This window comes from Piliocolobus tephrosceles, chromosome 4, assembly GCF_002776525.5.
Source record: "Piliocolobus tephrosceles isolate RC106 chromosome 4, ASM277652v3, whole genome shotgun sequence".
Taxonomy (NCBI): domain Eukaryota; kingdom Metazoa; phylum Chordata; class Mammalia; order Primates; family Cercopithecidae; genus Piliocolobus; species Piliocolobus tephrosceles.
This window is the reverse complement of record NC_045437.1, coordinates 34939613-34955491: the sequence shown is the minus strand read 5'-3', so window position 1 is coordinate 34955491 and position 15879 is coordinate 34939613. Positions and strand designations below refer to the sequence as shown.

At 41.6% G+C, this 15879-nt stretch overlaps 1 long non-coding RNA gene across 1 annotated transcript; it reads right to left on the bottom strand.

The window, feature by feature from the left end:
* Positions 1-9351: 9351 nt before the first annotated feature.
* On the bottom strand, positions 9352-10519 carry LOC111545458. The gene is made up of 2 exons (XR_002732470.2): positions 10396-10519; positions 9352-9619 (listed from the first exon to the last, which is right to left on the bottom strand). It is a non-coding gene; the product is annotated as an uncharacterized LOC111545458 (long non-coding RNA).
* Between the last annotated feature and the right edge of the window lie 5360 nt (positions 10520-15879).

Genomic DNA, 15879 nt, shown 5'->3' with positions numbered 1-15879 from the left:
ATATAGGTATGTATTATTTATACCCACATTTATATGTGTATATTTCTTAGCTCTGTCCATGGAAGAGGAATTACAAACAATGGTGCTTCATTAACAATGAACACACCTAGCAACATACTTTGTTTTTGAATATCACCCCTCACTAAAAGGTTTCCTTGAGAAATTGTAGGTTCTAAATTTGGGACAGGGAAAGTGCAAGATAACCCTAGAGCATCATGTGCAAGAAAGAAATAAAAAGCTAAAAAATAATGGAGCTTCCACAGGAGCAACACAATGAACAATGATAGTAATAGGTTATATCTTACTGAATAAATAAGAATTTAAGAGATAATACTGATAATAAATAAATAGATTACATAGATAGATAGATATATAGATAGATAGATGATAGGATCGAAGATAGATAGATAGATAGCCCTGTGAGACATGCTAGCTTCCCCTTCACCTTCCGCCAAGATTGTAAGTTTCCCGAGCACCCCCAGCGATGCTTCCTGTAATAGCCGTGGAACCTTGAGCCAATTAAACCTCTTTTCTTTCTAAATTACCCAGTTGCAAGTAGTTCTTTATAGCAGTGTGAGAATGGACTACTACATTGGCCAACTTTCTTTATACTTTTGGTGCCCCCACTCATTTTCCGTTCCTTGTCACCCAAATAATTTTGAAGCAAATTCCAGATATCATAGCCTTTCATCTGTAAATATTTCAGAATGTATCTCTGAGAGTCTCCCTTTTTCCATACCACAATAACATTATAACACATCCCCAAATCAACAGTAACCTCTTAATATCAAATGCTCATTGTTCAGAACTCTCTGATAGGGATATGAGGTTTGTAAGAGTTCAGTTGGATCACCCTGATACCCCACCCTTCATGTGTCCTTGCCTGTTATTTATTACTAACGCACCAAATATTTGATTTATTTATTTTGTTATCACTTGACTCCCTAACAAGGATGTAAGTTCTGGGAGGCAGGTGTTTTTTTCTCTGTTGTTCAATGCACTCTGTGCAGCAGCAGAACAGTGCCTCACAGATACTTACCTATTAGTATGATTGTTGAGTTAATGAATAAGTTTAGGATGAAAAAACAAATTCTCTGTTTACTAATGCATTATTGGAGGTCCAAAAATAATAAATGGGCTGGAGCCTTGTGATGCCTGGTAAAGACCTGCCACTGCCCTTTGCACCAACTCCTCAGTGACCAATGGACATGGCTATGTTGCAGAAATGTCTAAGGATGCAATACTTGAAATTCAGATTTTTTCTTTTTTTAAAAAAGGCTTATGGACAGAAAACATGTAATAGTGCAAAGCAGAATTCAAGGATCCACTTCATCTTGTAGGCATCGAAGGACTTTATCTGTCAGTTTGTTGTTTGTTTGTTTGTTTTTTAGATAGAGGATCTCAATACATTGCTTAGGCTGGCCTCAAACTCCTGGGCTACAACCATCCTTGTGCCTAAGCTTCCTGAATAGCTGGGATGACAGGTGCATGCCACTGTGCCTGGCTCTGCCTGTTTGAGAATTGCACTGAAATCCTTTATTAAAGTCAGCATTATATTGAGGATAGGGAATGCAAAGATGATATTTGGGAGTAGTGTGCCCGCCCCTTGCCAGGGCTGACATTTCAAGGGGGTAAAATTATAAGCTGTCTTCAAATTGTCCCTGAGAAGACTGTGTAAAAAGCCCCGATTTTATTTTATGATACTTATTCAGGATTATAATCTAAACTTTAGAGATTCATGCTTTCAATGAAGAAGTGAAATTACAGGAGGGCTTAACCTGTTTGGACACTATAATCATTTTATGGATATGAAAGCTTCTAAGGAGACTGCCTGAATAATAATCACAGGCCATTCCCCCTTTGTGATCATTATCTCTTGGGGGATTGGCTTCCAGAGTTCTAGAGCTTGGGACACTAGCTACAAATTTTATGCAGGTATCTGGGGAAATGAAGCACAGGGATGTCAGTATAAGATTATGAAAGTTGTCAGAATCAAAAAGTAGTCACCTGTGTTAAAACCATGACCAATGGAGCCAGGGAAGGCAGTGAAGGGAGATTCTCACACAGTATCCCTGATAACAAGAACTATCACATAAGATTGCAAAAACCACAACCTTGGTTAGGCCACTGCACCCTTACACACAAAAATACTTCTGTGAGGATATCTGTCCAGCAACTGCCTAGCCTACCTTGGACTGATGTCACTCTTGTTATTGACCCTTCTAGCCAAGGATAACTGTCTAAAAATGACCTGTGTAACTCTCCTCATTTTTCATTTAAAAAGCCTCATTGTCTTCTTTTATCTCCCTGAATATGCCCATGTGTATCCCCACTGGAATGCCCATTTCTTTTTCTTTTTCTTTTTCTTTTTCTTTTTTTTGAGACAGAGTCTCGTTCTGTCGCCCAGGCTGGAGTGCAGTGGCCGGATCTCAGCTCACTGCAAGCTCCGCCTCCCGGGTTTAAGCCATTCTCCTGCCTCAACCTCCCAAGTAGCTGGGACTACAGGCGCCCGCCACCTCGCCTGGCTAGTTTTTTGTACTTTTTAGTAGAGGCGGGGTTTCACCATGTTAGCCAGGATGGTCCCAATCTCCTGACCTCGTGATCCGCCCGTCTTGGCCTCCCGAAGTGCTGGGATTACAGGCTTGAGCCACTGCGCCCGGCCGCCCATTTCTTTTAAAGAGGATCTCCAAAAGGTTTCTTTTAGAGAGCCTCTCTCAATGTAAGTTATTTGGGTTTGACAAGGTTATCAGAGTAAGAAAGGAAGTGTGGCACCATAAGATCAGGGAAGGATCCATAAAAGGGAGATGGGTTCTCATCACCTCAAGCTGCAGCTGTCATCCATGTGATTTCTTAGGGTCCCTAGTGTTCTTGGTTCATACTAATTTCCAGGAAAGGAGAGTGGTGCTTACATGATCAGGGCAGGGTTAAGGGTTCAGTTCACCAATCCCCCCTTTCCACTGTCCCTGGTTTGCCAGAGTGAGAATAGGGTAGCTAATGGATCATGAACTGAGTAAGAAGGCGCAGAGGGTGAGAGGGGACAGACAGAAGAGAAGATAGACAGGTTCTCTTCTCCTACCCCTTCTCAAGCCTATAGCCAGTGTATTCCCGCCGGAATGCCCATTTCTTTTAAAGAGGGTCTCCAAAAGGTTTCTTTTAGAGAGCCTCTCTCAATGTAAGTTATTTGGGTTTGACAAGGTTATCAGAGTAAGAAAGGAAGTGTGGCACCATAAGATCAGGGAAGGTTCCATAAAAGGGAAATGGGTTCCTTTGGTGCACAGGGTCCCTTAGGCAGGTGCAGGGCACATAGCCTAAGGGCTGGGTTCTGGGGCTTCTGCAAGAGTGTGCATGGATGGGCAGCTGGGTTCTGCTTCTAGCGGGCTTCCTTCTCTTTGGGATCCTGCTTTCAGAGGCCTCCAAAATCCTGACGACTTCCACATTGGATGAGTGCTTGGCGGGAAAATCCGGAGACAAGCATGTTCCAGGTACCACGCATGGGCACTGGCAGTTCTGTCACAGGGTCATCCAGGTAGGTTTCCACGCTGGGCTGGTGTCTCGGGCTGGAAAAGGAAGAGGCTGGTAGGGGCTGTGGAGCCAAGAAGGGCCACTAACCTGGGGTGAAAAAGACAGTTCTGGAGAAAACGGAAGTTTTCTTTTCCCTCTCCAGTTCTGGACGTGCGCTGCATCGCACAAGGCTGGAGCCAGCATTTAATTTCCCAGTCCAATACGTTCGCCCTGGGCCGCCTTCCTCAGAGCTGGAGAGACGTTCCGTTGCTCATTCAGTTCTTCTAAAGGGGTGCTAGGTAGTTGCCAATAGAAGTTGTAGCGAGCATTTTCAGGCTCTTAAAGACGGAGGAAAGGTGTCCCTGGACGTGCCACAGCAAATTGGGGTTGTTTTCGTCCATAGGAATCCCGGAGAACTGACTGGGGCTGGTGAGAGGACCCCTGGTCAATCGGGTATTTGGAAGCCCTTTTATCTTTCATTCAAACTACTGGAAAGGTTTTGAAGGATAAGTGGGGCAGTTAGTTTTGCATTTTGTGCCCCTTTTTAAATTTCTTTTACTTTTATCCCCAAAGGAATAGAAGATGAAAGAGAAAATATATCATGGGAAAGGAGGACGCTCCCCAAGATCCTTCTTAAGCCCATCCTGAAAGGATGGTGGGCTCTCTCTTAGATCAATTTAAGATCGTGGAGAATCTGGGATTCCTGGAGCTGGATTCCTGGAGCTGGGATTCCAAGGAGTTCATTTAATTCGGCCTTTCTCTTTTATTTTCCTAAGGGGGATACCAAGGATTAAGGAAATCGAGACACCGTTTTCAACAGTGCACCCAGCCTTCCTAAAGGCCCTTGAGGTGTTGACTCCTGATTCCTTACTCCGAGTCGGGCGCGGTGGCTTACGCCTGTAATTCCAGCACTTTGGGAGGCCGAGGTCACTGCATCGCCTGTCAGAAGTTGCAGACCAGACTGACCAACATGGTGAAGCCCTGTCTCTACTAAAAATACAAAAATTAACCGGACGTGGTGGTGCATGCCTGTAGTCCCAGCCATTCGGGAGGCTGAGGCAGGAGAATCCATTGAACTTGGGAGGTGGAGGATGCAGTGAGCCGAGATGGTGCCGCTGCACTCCAGCCTAGGTGACAAAGCCACACTCCATCTCAAAACAACAACAACAAAAACAGTTATAGAAAACTGTGACTCCGTGTTAATCCTTTTTTGCCTGTTTGTTTTTCCTGATCTTCAGGAGAAATTAAAAGCGGATCTCTTCAATTACACTGTTTCCCTGCCTGAGACTTCAAGAGGGAGTTGATGTGATTTGTGAGGTGCTAAAATCCCGGGCTTTGTTCTAGAATACATTCTGGCTCATCAAGACCCACCATGAATGGATGCATATGTGGTCACCCCTTGTCTCTGCTTCTTACATGCATAAAATGTGAGTAAGAGCAGGCAGTCTGAGAGGTAGGAGATTTTCACTTTATGTATTCCTTATTACCTCAGACCACACAAGTGTGGATGTTAAAAATAGTCACTCCCACAGATACATACTATTTCTCTAGCACCACAGCCTCCACTTCGAATCCAGTCGCTATGGGACTTCAGCTCCCAAATAATACTTGCTTCTAATTTTTGGCCATTGCCATACCTTCTTTCCTGATCTGGCTTTCTCTGCTGCCAAGACTCTTAGATTCAAGAAAACGCCCATATTGAAGCATGGTTTAGGAGAAGACATATGTAGAATTAAATGATTCAGACTTAGAGCTGTTGGAATTTTAACTTACTCTGAGGCTTGAGAGGAATGTGAGTTACATAACATGCAGTTAAATAGCATGCAGCTGCAATTTATGCTTCTCTGATTATAGATTAACCTCCTTCCTTATTCTTCTCTGGTAGATAATTAGGAAGACCAAGAGGTGCCAGAGACAAGATTCCCTCAGGTCCTAGCCCTTTTTAAGGAGTAACAAAGTAATCTTCCTGGGGATGCAGCAATCTGTAACCAATCAAATCGCTGTAATGTGTGCACTGATTTTGTATGGCAAATGTTGTAATACTGCTACAGCTTCTCTGTTCTTACCTTTTAAGTGAAATCTTAACTTCTCCATTTCAGAACACTGACCCCATTTGTTTGGAGTCAGTGTTTTCTGGGTGGTCATCCTCAAGCTTTGCACTTGAATAAACTCTATACCTAATCATGTTTTCTAAATGTCATTATGTAAGGTCGACACATTAGTGTGATGGAACTTGTACCTCTCCTGAGAATCAAACTTTTCTTTCCTTAGTATCCCAAGATTGTTCTAGAATGGAAGACATCCTAGTCTCTCTTGCAACTGGAATCCCATGGAATCCAGCTGCAAGAGAGACTAGGATGTCGCCCATTCTAGAACAATCCCACAATTTTCCTGAATGTCTTAATTTGACTTTGCACAAAATTCAGGCCCCAAATAAGAAATATCCTGCCAAATATTGAAAGTAATGGCAAAACTGCAATTACTTTTCCACCAACCTAATACATTTCAATCTCAATAATTTTGGCTGTAAGTGTTGACTACATATTTCTCCCTCCAATGGAAGTTTCTTGGACTCATCCTTTAGCTCCTATATTTCTATCTCCTACAGTAACATAAAATTCCAAAGTGAAGGATCCCAGAAATAGCTCTGATTGGTTGTCCATCAATAATTCTTCAACTCACATTCACAGCTCTGTGCCATATTTTCCACCAATGCAGTTATTTCTTTTGGACACAGTACTTCCATAAAATCTCTGATTAGAATGCAACATGTATCTTGGAATAAGAAATGCCTAAGATCTGAGCACAGAGAAGAAGCTCATCACACTGACATGGAGACCACGAGTCACAGAAGAAATCTTTGGTGGAAGATTGCCACAGATCAGGGATTTGGGCAGTTGGAATATAGGTGCCTGGGCTGGGGCTTACCGAAAGTGAAATGGGAGAACTGGTGAAGCTTGTCTTCACGTGTTCACTATTCCACTTCTTGTTTCCTAGACTTTTTTCTCCTGGCTTTCCCCTGTACCTCCACAAACCCCTATCATATGAGCTGTACCCGGCAAAATCATAGAGGTGGAATTGCCTGAGGCCTCGAGGGCCCAATCCTAGCCCAGTGTGTCCAGGAGGTGGCACATGGAGTCAAAAGAGATTATTCTTTAGCTTTAAAATGTAATGTCTACCTGCCTTGCTGAGTTTTTATCTTACTTGGAGCCTATTACTTTTGTTGGGAGAGGGAGCATGGAAGGGTGCTCTTTCACACTTTTGGAATGGGACTGTCTGTCTTACGCCTGTATCACCATTGTATCTTAGAAGGTGTCACCTTATTTTGATTTTACAGGTTCACAAATGAGACTCTGGATTTTGGACCACTGAGTTGATACTGAAACCAGTTAAGACTTTGCAATTAGAGGGTTGGAATGGATGTATTTGTATGTGATAAGGACATGAGTGTTTGGAGGGCAGTGACAGAATGTTCCTGATATTCCAGTCTTGAGGCACAATATCTTCAAATAAACTGATTGCAGATATTAATCACATCTAAAAAATAACATCAGAGCAACACACAGATTACATTTTGATTTAATAACTAGGTACAATGGCATATGTCAAGTTGACATTTAAAAAACACAGTTTAATACAACTCTTCTATAGCATACTGGGAATATGCTAACTCCTCCCCAGAGTGGAGGTCCTTGGGGGATGTTCACTCTTGTCCCCGATATTCTGTAACATAAATACTGTGAAGTAATATATTAGATTTTAAGGTGATAGAGTGAGAAGAATACAATAGTATTCTACACACTCACAAATTCATAACAAAATAAAAGGTAAATACTCATAACATTTACAATCCTTTTGCAACTGATCATACGGTGATAGCTAGAATTTGTATATCATATGTCCTTTGCTCTCAGCAAGTACTGCAATTGATTTTTTCCTGACTGGGAAGGGGTTCCAAATATTCATTTTTGAAGAGTTGGGGTTATTAGTTTTCCTTTCTGAATTGGGTTATTGTAGATTTTTTGTTGACTTTAATAAAAAGGCATGGGCATACTTAATGATGTGCTAACAGAGTTCCTATATCCCAGGCTTACTCTTCTTTTTAATGACCTATAACAGTAAACCAAAGAAATGATTGCAGTTGTGACAAGTGCTACAAAGAAAATGAAAACATAGTATTTGCTTCTTTTTTTTTTTTTTTTTTCCAACTTTTATTTTACGTTCGGGGGTATATGTGCAGGTTTATTACACAGGTAAATGTGTGCCATGGTGGTTTGCTGCACAGATCCTCCCATCACCTAGATATTGAGCCCAGCATCTATTAGTTATTCTTCCTGATCCCCTCCCTCCTCTCCCCACATCCTCTGACAGGCCCCAGTGTGTGTTACTCCCCTCTGTGTGTTTATGTGGTCTCATTATTTAGCTCCTACTTATAAGACAACATGCAGTATTTGGTTTTCTGTTCCTGCATTAGTTTGCTGAGGATGGCTTCCAGCTCCATCCATGTCCCTGCAAAGGACATGATTTTGTTCCTTTTCAGACTTACTCTTTACATCAGTGTGTAGTAGCAACCCAATTTCCCTTGGTAATCAGGTCTTGCATGATAAATCCAGTCCAACATTTCAATATCCCTACACCTTTACATACCTTCCTCTTCAGTGTCCCAAGGCAATTCTGGTATTTCAACTTCATTTAGTGCAGGCCACCCTTTGTTTCATTTTTAACTCAACCAGACAAACAGAGTTGTATATAACCCATCGAGCTGCAACTCTATATTGAGAATTTGTGCTTTGTGGGCCTGTATCAATAAATTAATCTCGAGTGAACTTTATGTTCCTTCAACCATTATTTCACACTATTAACTTACATTCTCACATGTATTCACCAGATTTCTGTCTGTATAAATTGAAAAAATATGTACTACTTTTGGTTATGTAGTATGTCTCCCACTGGTTCACAATTTTAATTTCTCTTTCAAGCCTGTTGGGACTAGAGTCTAGATAGAGTCTTACAAGTCAAGAGGTTTGGTGGAAGTAGATTCTGAGGATAATCAGCAGTGTCTTCCAATTAAAATACCTCAGAGGTGCTAGTACATTTTCCTTTGAAAAATCAGGATGAACCTTCTCAGACATGAGTAGCAGGGCTGCTCCTACTGGCAAAGAAGATGCAGGAGAATTTAGAGGTTAAGTATCCTCAGCTTCATCAGGATCTACCCTACATGTTTCATTCCAATTTTCAGAATCTCATTCCTTCCCAACCAATTCCCTCAGTTTAGCAGAAGATACTTTGCCTGGTTGGGAATTCAATTTGCACTGTAATTCTGCCACTCTCAGGATGAGACTCTAGATCTGATTTTCTGAAATCTCAGGCTGATGACAATGGGAGATAAATACATTCCTCTGGGAAGACATAGAAGGTTTCAGATCATTTATGTGGAACTTGAACTTGGAATTTCAAGCCCTGAGTTCATCCTTTTTCTTTACTTTGTCTACCACAGTTAGGAGCAGTCATCCTCATTACATTTATTAGTTTGACTAAAATATTTTAAGGTATCACAATTACCCAGAGATTTGCCTTTTATGAATATTTGATTAGGAATCCAGTAGTAATATTTTACAAATCTTTTTACCACATTGCACCATAGACTATCGCTGTCTTCTTTACCACTGGAAAGAATACTTATGCCTTAAAATATAATCAATCATGTCAGAAACCCAATACCACAAACCCAGATCTAGTTTTTTGAACTGGATCTGGTAGATACTATCTCTACACATGGTAAAACCCTTGGAATTACACCAGTTGCTAGGAGTAGAAACAAGCAAAAGCATTACTTAAGTACTCCAGAGATTTTGTTCTTTTTACTTTATTTGACAGCCTGGAGGCAGACTATTGAGGGCTTGCACGGTGGCTCCATCATACTGTCCGTCGTCCCCATTTTCCTGTTTCTTTTTTATCTTTTCTTAAACTATTGCACCAAACTTGCTCCTGGTAGGTGGCTTTCAAGAAAAACTTCATATGTAAATGTTTGTACCCTCATATTTGCTTTTGCATTCACAGATGGAATTAAGTTTCTTCTTAAAAGTTTAAAATGCATGGTATCTTGTGGGTTAAACCACTGAAAAGAAAACATTAGCTATCTGAGGTCGCCCTGGAAGAACCATAGTTCTAATTGCTTAATTCTGGGACAATTCTTCAGACAATTCAGCTAAAAGGATGAAATAGCTATTATGCATACTCCCTGCAGATACAGGAAAAGACCCAGACCCTTGTTAAATCTGTGAAAGAACTTGCCTGGTAGTCTGTAGAGCTGGGTGCCTGGCATCTACTCAGTTCTGTGAGTTCTCATACTGCAAGGATGCTGCACACAGCCAGGATTATGTTATATACAGAGATGTGTGTGTGTGTGTGTGTGACAGACAGACAGAGAGAGAGAGAGAGAGAGAGAGAAAGAGAGAGGTGTAAGGTCTGAATCATATACCTGCCTGCTCCTGAGAGCAGGACGTGCAGGAGTGGGAATGGCAAGGGTAGGGTGGATGTCATAGACACACAATGAAAGAGAGCACAATGTAGATATTTTCCTCTAAGCCACACGATTTCTTCTTATCTGGCAAAGTAACTGCTAGGGAACATGTGAAAAACAGAAGTAAAAAGAGACAAAAAGAGAAAAGAAGAGAAGAAACCAAGGATGAAAACAGCAGAAATGTCATCCTCTGCAAATGCAGAGAAGGAGGGAGAACCTTGAGTCATCTATAATTACTCCTGCCTGCTCCCAAGAGTTGTGGTTTTAAGTTTCACCTAGTAATGAGGCGTCCTAGCAGTAAGGTTTCTGGGGACAACAGAAGGGCAGGGAGGTGCTACCTACAAGAAAGAAGACCATGTGCTGAATACTACCTTACAAAACATGGGAGACAAGTTTTGATGCTGTTCTAGAAACCAAACCATTGCCAGCAAAACTTCCTGCTTGCTTCTCTCCCAGTGCAAATGGCTTGAGCTTTCACAGTCAATGAGATTGCCTAGGCAACAAGAGTGTAAACTTGAGAAAAGGCAGAACCAGAGTAGAGATTGGCAGTGAGCTGAGCCAATCAGGCTGTGAGTCTGCAGCAGTGATCCCAGGCCATCCAATTAATACTAAGAGAGTGGACCTGGGCCTCTGAGGAAGACAGGTAAGAGGGAGGAGGCTAAGGTGGCTTGGGAGGAACCAGTTTTCCTAGATGCAGGAGACAGCGTCCATAGTTTCAGTTCGAAGCAACTGGTGGCAAAAGGTGAGCATTTAAGGTAAATCAATGTTTTTTATCTATTCTATGATTTGATGTTTGTTTGTTTTCTTGGTGTGTCTTAGCCAAGAAAAGAAGACAGTAGATGTTACTCTCTAAAAAGAAAACCTGAAAGTCTTTGAGAGTTCTTGGACTAGAGAAGCCATCACTAAGCTGTCAGTGAAAAGAGGAAAGAGCTTGGTACTGGGAAAGATTTTTGTAATCTTTGTGAAAAAATGCTTGGATAAACATGTACAAAAATCAATTGCATTCAGTAAAGGGGAAGGAAGTAAACATTACTGAGCAGTCATTGAGTACTAGGTATTTGAGCGTGAAGGGTTTGGGTGAATTGCTCTAACGATCCTGATGACCACTGATAAAATTGAGTTTCAGGGAGGTTCAGCATTTCCAAGACACAGAACAATAAAACATTTTAGCTTTCATTCAGACCTTGCTTTGTCTGATACTTAAACTTATGCTATTTTTGCTATACACTGATATCTGAGAATCAGAATAAAAATTAGAATGCTTATTAAAGTGTACTTACATGGTTTGTTCAAAATTATATCAAATATTTGATTTGATTCATCAGAGACTGGAGTGGGTTCCTCTTTACCTTCTCAGTAAAGGACAACACCAATGACCCAGGCAGCCATCTCTATTGCCTTCAGTCTGGGGAGTATTTAAGCCATATTAAGTAGATGAAATTCTTTCCTTTTTTTTTTTTTTTTGACTTATTTTTTCCTCAAACCCTACAACCACAAAAATCTATTTTGTTATCGAAAGTTTTAAATATTGAGATTTGAATTTCAGGCAGACATTTGTATTTATATTCTGATAGCAATTACCCAATAGTAATGGCAATGATAAATTCTGATAGCAATATAATAGCATCCTGCTAAGCCCTGATGATATGATGATAGGAAACACAAAGGATACAGCCCTTGCTCGTAAGGATCTTATAGTCTGTCTAGCAAGACAAGTAATTCTGAAAACAAATTACATTGTCATGCAATGTGAATGCTATTTGGACTTCACCACATGATTATGGAAGGATGGGTGGGACTTCTCTGGGCCAACAGGAAAAAGAAGGTGTACCTGAAAGTGTGACAACATGTACAAAGGCACAGAGATATGGAATGCTATGGTGTGTTTGGGGAAAGTGAGTGAGTAGAGATGCAGGATAGATTTTGAATGGATGGAGAATTACTAGAAATGGCTAGAGACATAGGAAGGGCCAATGCATGAATTCAATGCTAAGAACTTTCATTTTACCTGTATACAATGGGGAACCATCAGAAGGTCTTAAACTAGATCGTGAAGTTCATGCCATCATTTTCTAAAGATTGCTCAGTCTTCTGAAAGACAAAGCAGAGAGTGCAAAGCTAGGGACAGGAAACCAGGTAGGAGACATTTGCAATGGTGGAAATAAAAGGTTACCATGTCCGGGGCTGGGTCAGTATCCGTGGCAATGGAGATGAGGGAATGGAAATGCAGGGTGTGTCAAGGTAGTGAAACTCTATAGGACTTAGCTGCCAATTGGATGTAAAGGGAGAGGAAGAGTCTAGGATGATAGTCAGTCAGTGATCTGGGTAAATGGTATTGCTGTTTCCTGAAGCAAGGAGTAAGGAAGATAGGTAATGAATTTGGCTCTGGAACATTAAACTGAAAGTGTCTGTAGGTCATCCAAGTGCACATGTTTTGTGAGAAATCTGGCTCCAGAGAGTGCCTACATTGGAATAAAGGTTTGATAGTCGTCATTGTATCAGGGGATGTGACTGAGATTGCCACAGGATAGTGGAATAGTGAGAAGAGAATAGATAACTGAAGCCTGAGAAACAGCACTTAAGAAGCAGGTGAAGACGAGGAAGAAACAAAAACAGGACAGATCCAAGAGGGAGGAGGAGAGACAGGAAATTAGATTTATAGCCATTGAGAGAAAGGATGTTAAAAAGGAAGAATGACCAATAGTCAACTCTTGGGAGACGTGAACTAAGGGCTAATGACTGTTGAAGTTGGCAAACTGGCAAACAGTTTAGCAATGACTTATTGGAGAGTATATTTGTTGGAATGATAGAGTGAAGACCATACTGAAATGGACTGAAGTATGAATGGGGCATGAGAAAGTGGAAAATTTGGACATTCTTTCAAATAGTCTGACTTTGAGGGGTGACAGCTAGAGGGAGTCCAGGACTGAGGGACCACAGTGGATTCATGAACTAAAGGAAGGAGCTGTTGGAGAGGAGGAAAAGGGCATAACTGATGGCTGAGAGTCTTAGAGGGTTAAGCCTCTGTGTTGCAGGTAGAGAAGGCATCCTTAGATGGGAGGAAGTTCAGAACTCTCTTGAGGGAGGGAGGATGAAGTCAGAATGCCCTAATAGCTCCATATATTTATAGATTTGGAGGAGGGTGATGTGAATTTGTTCATAACTTGTGGCTCCATTTTTTTCTGGGTCTTTCAAGGCAAGGTCTGGAGTGGCAAAGATTTGGATTAGCCTCTGAGGAGACTGGAATAAGAACCTGACCAACATCATATAAAAGTAGAGTTGTGTGTTGCAGAAGGCCTAGCTGTGGTTAAGGAATAAACGCAGTGACACCTGTCCCTGCTGGCATGTGGGTTTATTCAGCTACACTTCAGCCTGCCTTTAAGTACATGGAGCATGGGCAAATTGAACCAAGTTAGCTATTATTTTGAGAGGGTGGGAGATTGACAAATGAGAGTCAAGAAGGAAGGCACTGGTCCCGGATGGTCAGAAAGATGTGCAGAGTGTGTAAAATGGATAAGAAAGGAAGTGAATCCAGAATGGAGAATGAGGTAGGTAATGTCTGGGGTGAAAATGTAGGGCCAAAAGACTGGAGGTCCCATAGCAAGTTGGAATAATGGAACTGAACAGTGCAGAGAAAGTCAATCTTGAATTTTGAACTTTCAGTCTGGGCACAGTGGCTCACATCTGTAATCTCAGCATTTTGGAAGGCCAAGTTGGGAGGATTGCTTGAGCTTAGGAATTCAAGACCAGCCTGGGCAACATAGCAAGATCCTGTCTCTACTAAAAAGAAGAAAAAATTAGTTGGGTATTGTGGTGCGCACCTGTAGTCCTAGCTACTTGGGAGGCTTTGGTGGGAGGATCACTTGTGCCCAGGAGATTGAGGCTGCAGTGAGCTACGATGGCACCACTGTGCTCCAGCCTGGGCCACAGAGTGAGATCCTGTCTAAAAAAAAAAAAAAAAAAGGAAAAAGAAGAAGAAGAAAAAAAAAGAATTTTGGACTTTCAGAGGAGACCAGATTTGGTTGGGAGAGAATGCTGAGACAACAAACAGATAGAGTTGAGTTGGTAGAAAACAAGGAGCTCCAGGAACTTCATAGCTGCCTGTTGGATGGATTGCCTAGATGAGCCCTGGGTTTTCCCAGATTGATGACACCATTTGAAATGGAAAGGACATCTCTGAGGCAACATTCAGAGTCTCAGTGATTTATAAACTGACAGAACAGAAGAGGAATATAGGAAGTCTGTCCAGTGAGGCTGTGCTTCAAAGAAGGATGTGGGTATAGGTCATGACGTGGAGGTGACAGTATGCATCTTAAAATCTATGAGGTTCCTTAATACTTAGAATTTGGGGTAAGAAGTGCTTTCATCTGAGAAGACTGCAAGAGGGATAGGGTTTCTTAGGCAAAATCAGATACCATCCAGGATAAAGACATTGTACCAATCAGTGTCTTCGCAGGAAATTGATGGCACATTCAAAAGTAGTAACAGAAAAGAGTTTAATGAAGGACAATTCACGGAAGTGTGCGTAGGGCTAAGCAATATAGAGAAAGCATAATGAGACACCCAGCAATGTCACAGTCAGAAGGGGCAAGAAAGGTGTTATCCATAGCCCTAAAGGGGCAAAAGGAGAAGTGGTTTTCATATCTCAATCAAAGCATTTCTGTAGGGAGGGCTGCCTTTGGTGAAGGATATGGTCACTGAAAAACTATGGCTTGGCAGAGTGGAAGCTGGGGAAATAAATACTCCAACCTCTATCTCCTCCTCTCCTCTGATCTTCTGCTGATGCCTCCAAATGGTGGAACACGGTTGGAAGCCAGTGAGCAGGGAAGTGTGGTTAACACAGTTTATGGAGGTCAACCTCTTGTAGCACAGATGTGGGTGGGGAATGGATCATGAGAAGCACACGGGCAAACAATATTCATCTCATCAGTGACGACTGCTGTTCAGAGGTTGATCAAGATGAGGAGGCTTATAATTGAATAAGGAATAGAGGAAAATCTGGGTGTCTCTGGACCTTGGCGCTTGGTGCCAAGAGGGCCAACCTCTGCTCATAACTTGTGGAGGTGGTGGTGAGGTGCTCAAGAGCAAGGAGTGGGAGTGGAATAACACTTTTGGCTTCAACTGTTGCTTTAATCTCTTGGAGAATGAAATAAGAATTTTCCTCATAAAATGTTGCTCTTTATTCTGATATCAGACAGCTTTGTATAAAGAAAACATATCAAGGTTCAAAAGAGCAGTTTTCTGTATTTCAGAAGTCAACAGATTGATATTTGGGAGAAGATGGCATTACAAGACACTGAAATGTAGAAATGGCCACATATTGGCTTCTCACAGGGTTCCTGATGCCCATGAACATTTGTTCAATGCATGATATTCTTTGGAGCAGATTGTCTCCCACATTTTTAGCCATAATTCCATTGCCACTCAACATCTTGCTTTTCCTGCAGTCTGAGAATAATTTTAAAATTCTTGTATATTTTCTTGTAAACTGAAGTCAAATAGAATTAAAATTTCCCAAACTAAAAAGTATAGCTTGAGACAGCAGGACAGTCATTGGTTGAGAGGTGGATGACAGCTCTTCTTACTTTCTTTGGAAGCTCTGCTTAGTGTGTGTCCCCTCTGCAGTTACCCTTGTAGCCTAGACAGGAGTTCTTCACGCCTAGGGAGGAGCAGGCAAACACTCTTCAGTAACAAACAACATCAGTCCTTCTTACTTCGTGTACTTTGGACTCAATATTGCTAATAAGCCTGACCCAGTTTTATAAATAAGTGCCCTGTGAGAAATGCAAATCAAAACCACAATGAAATACCATCTCACACCAGTTAGAATGGCGATCATTAAAAAGTCAGGAAAC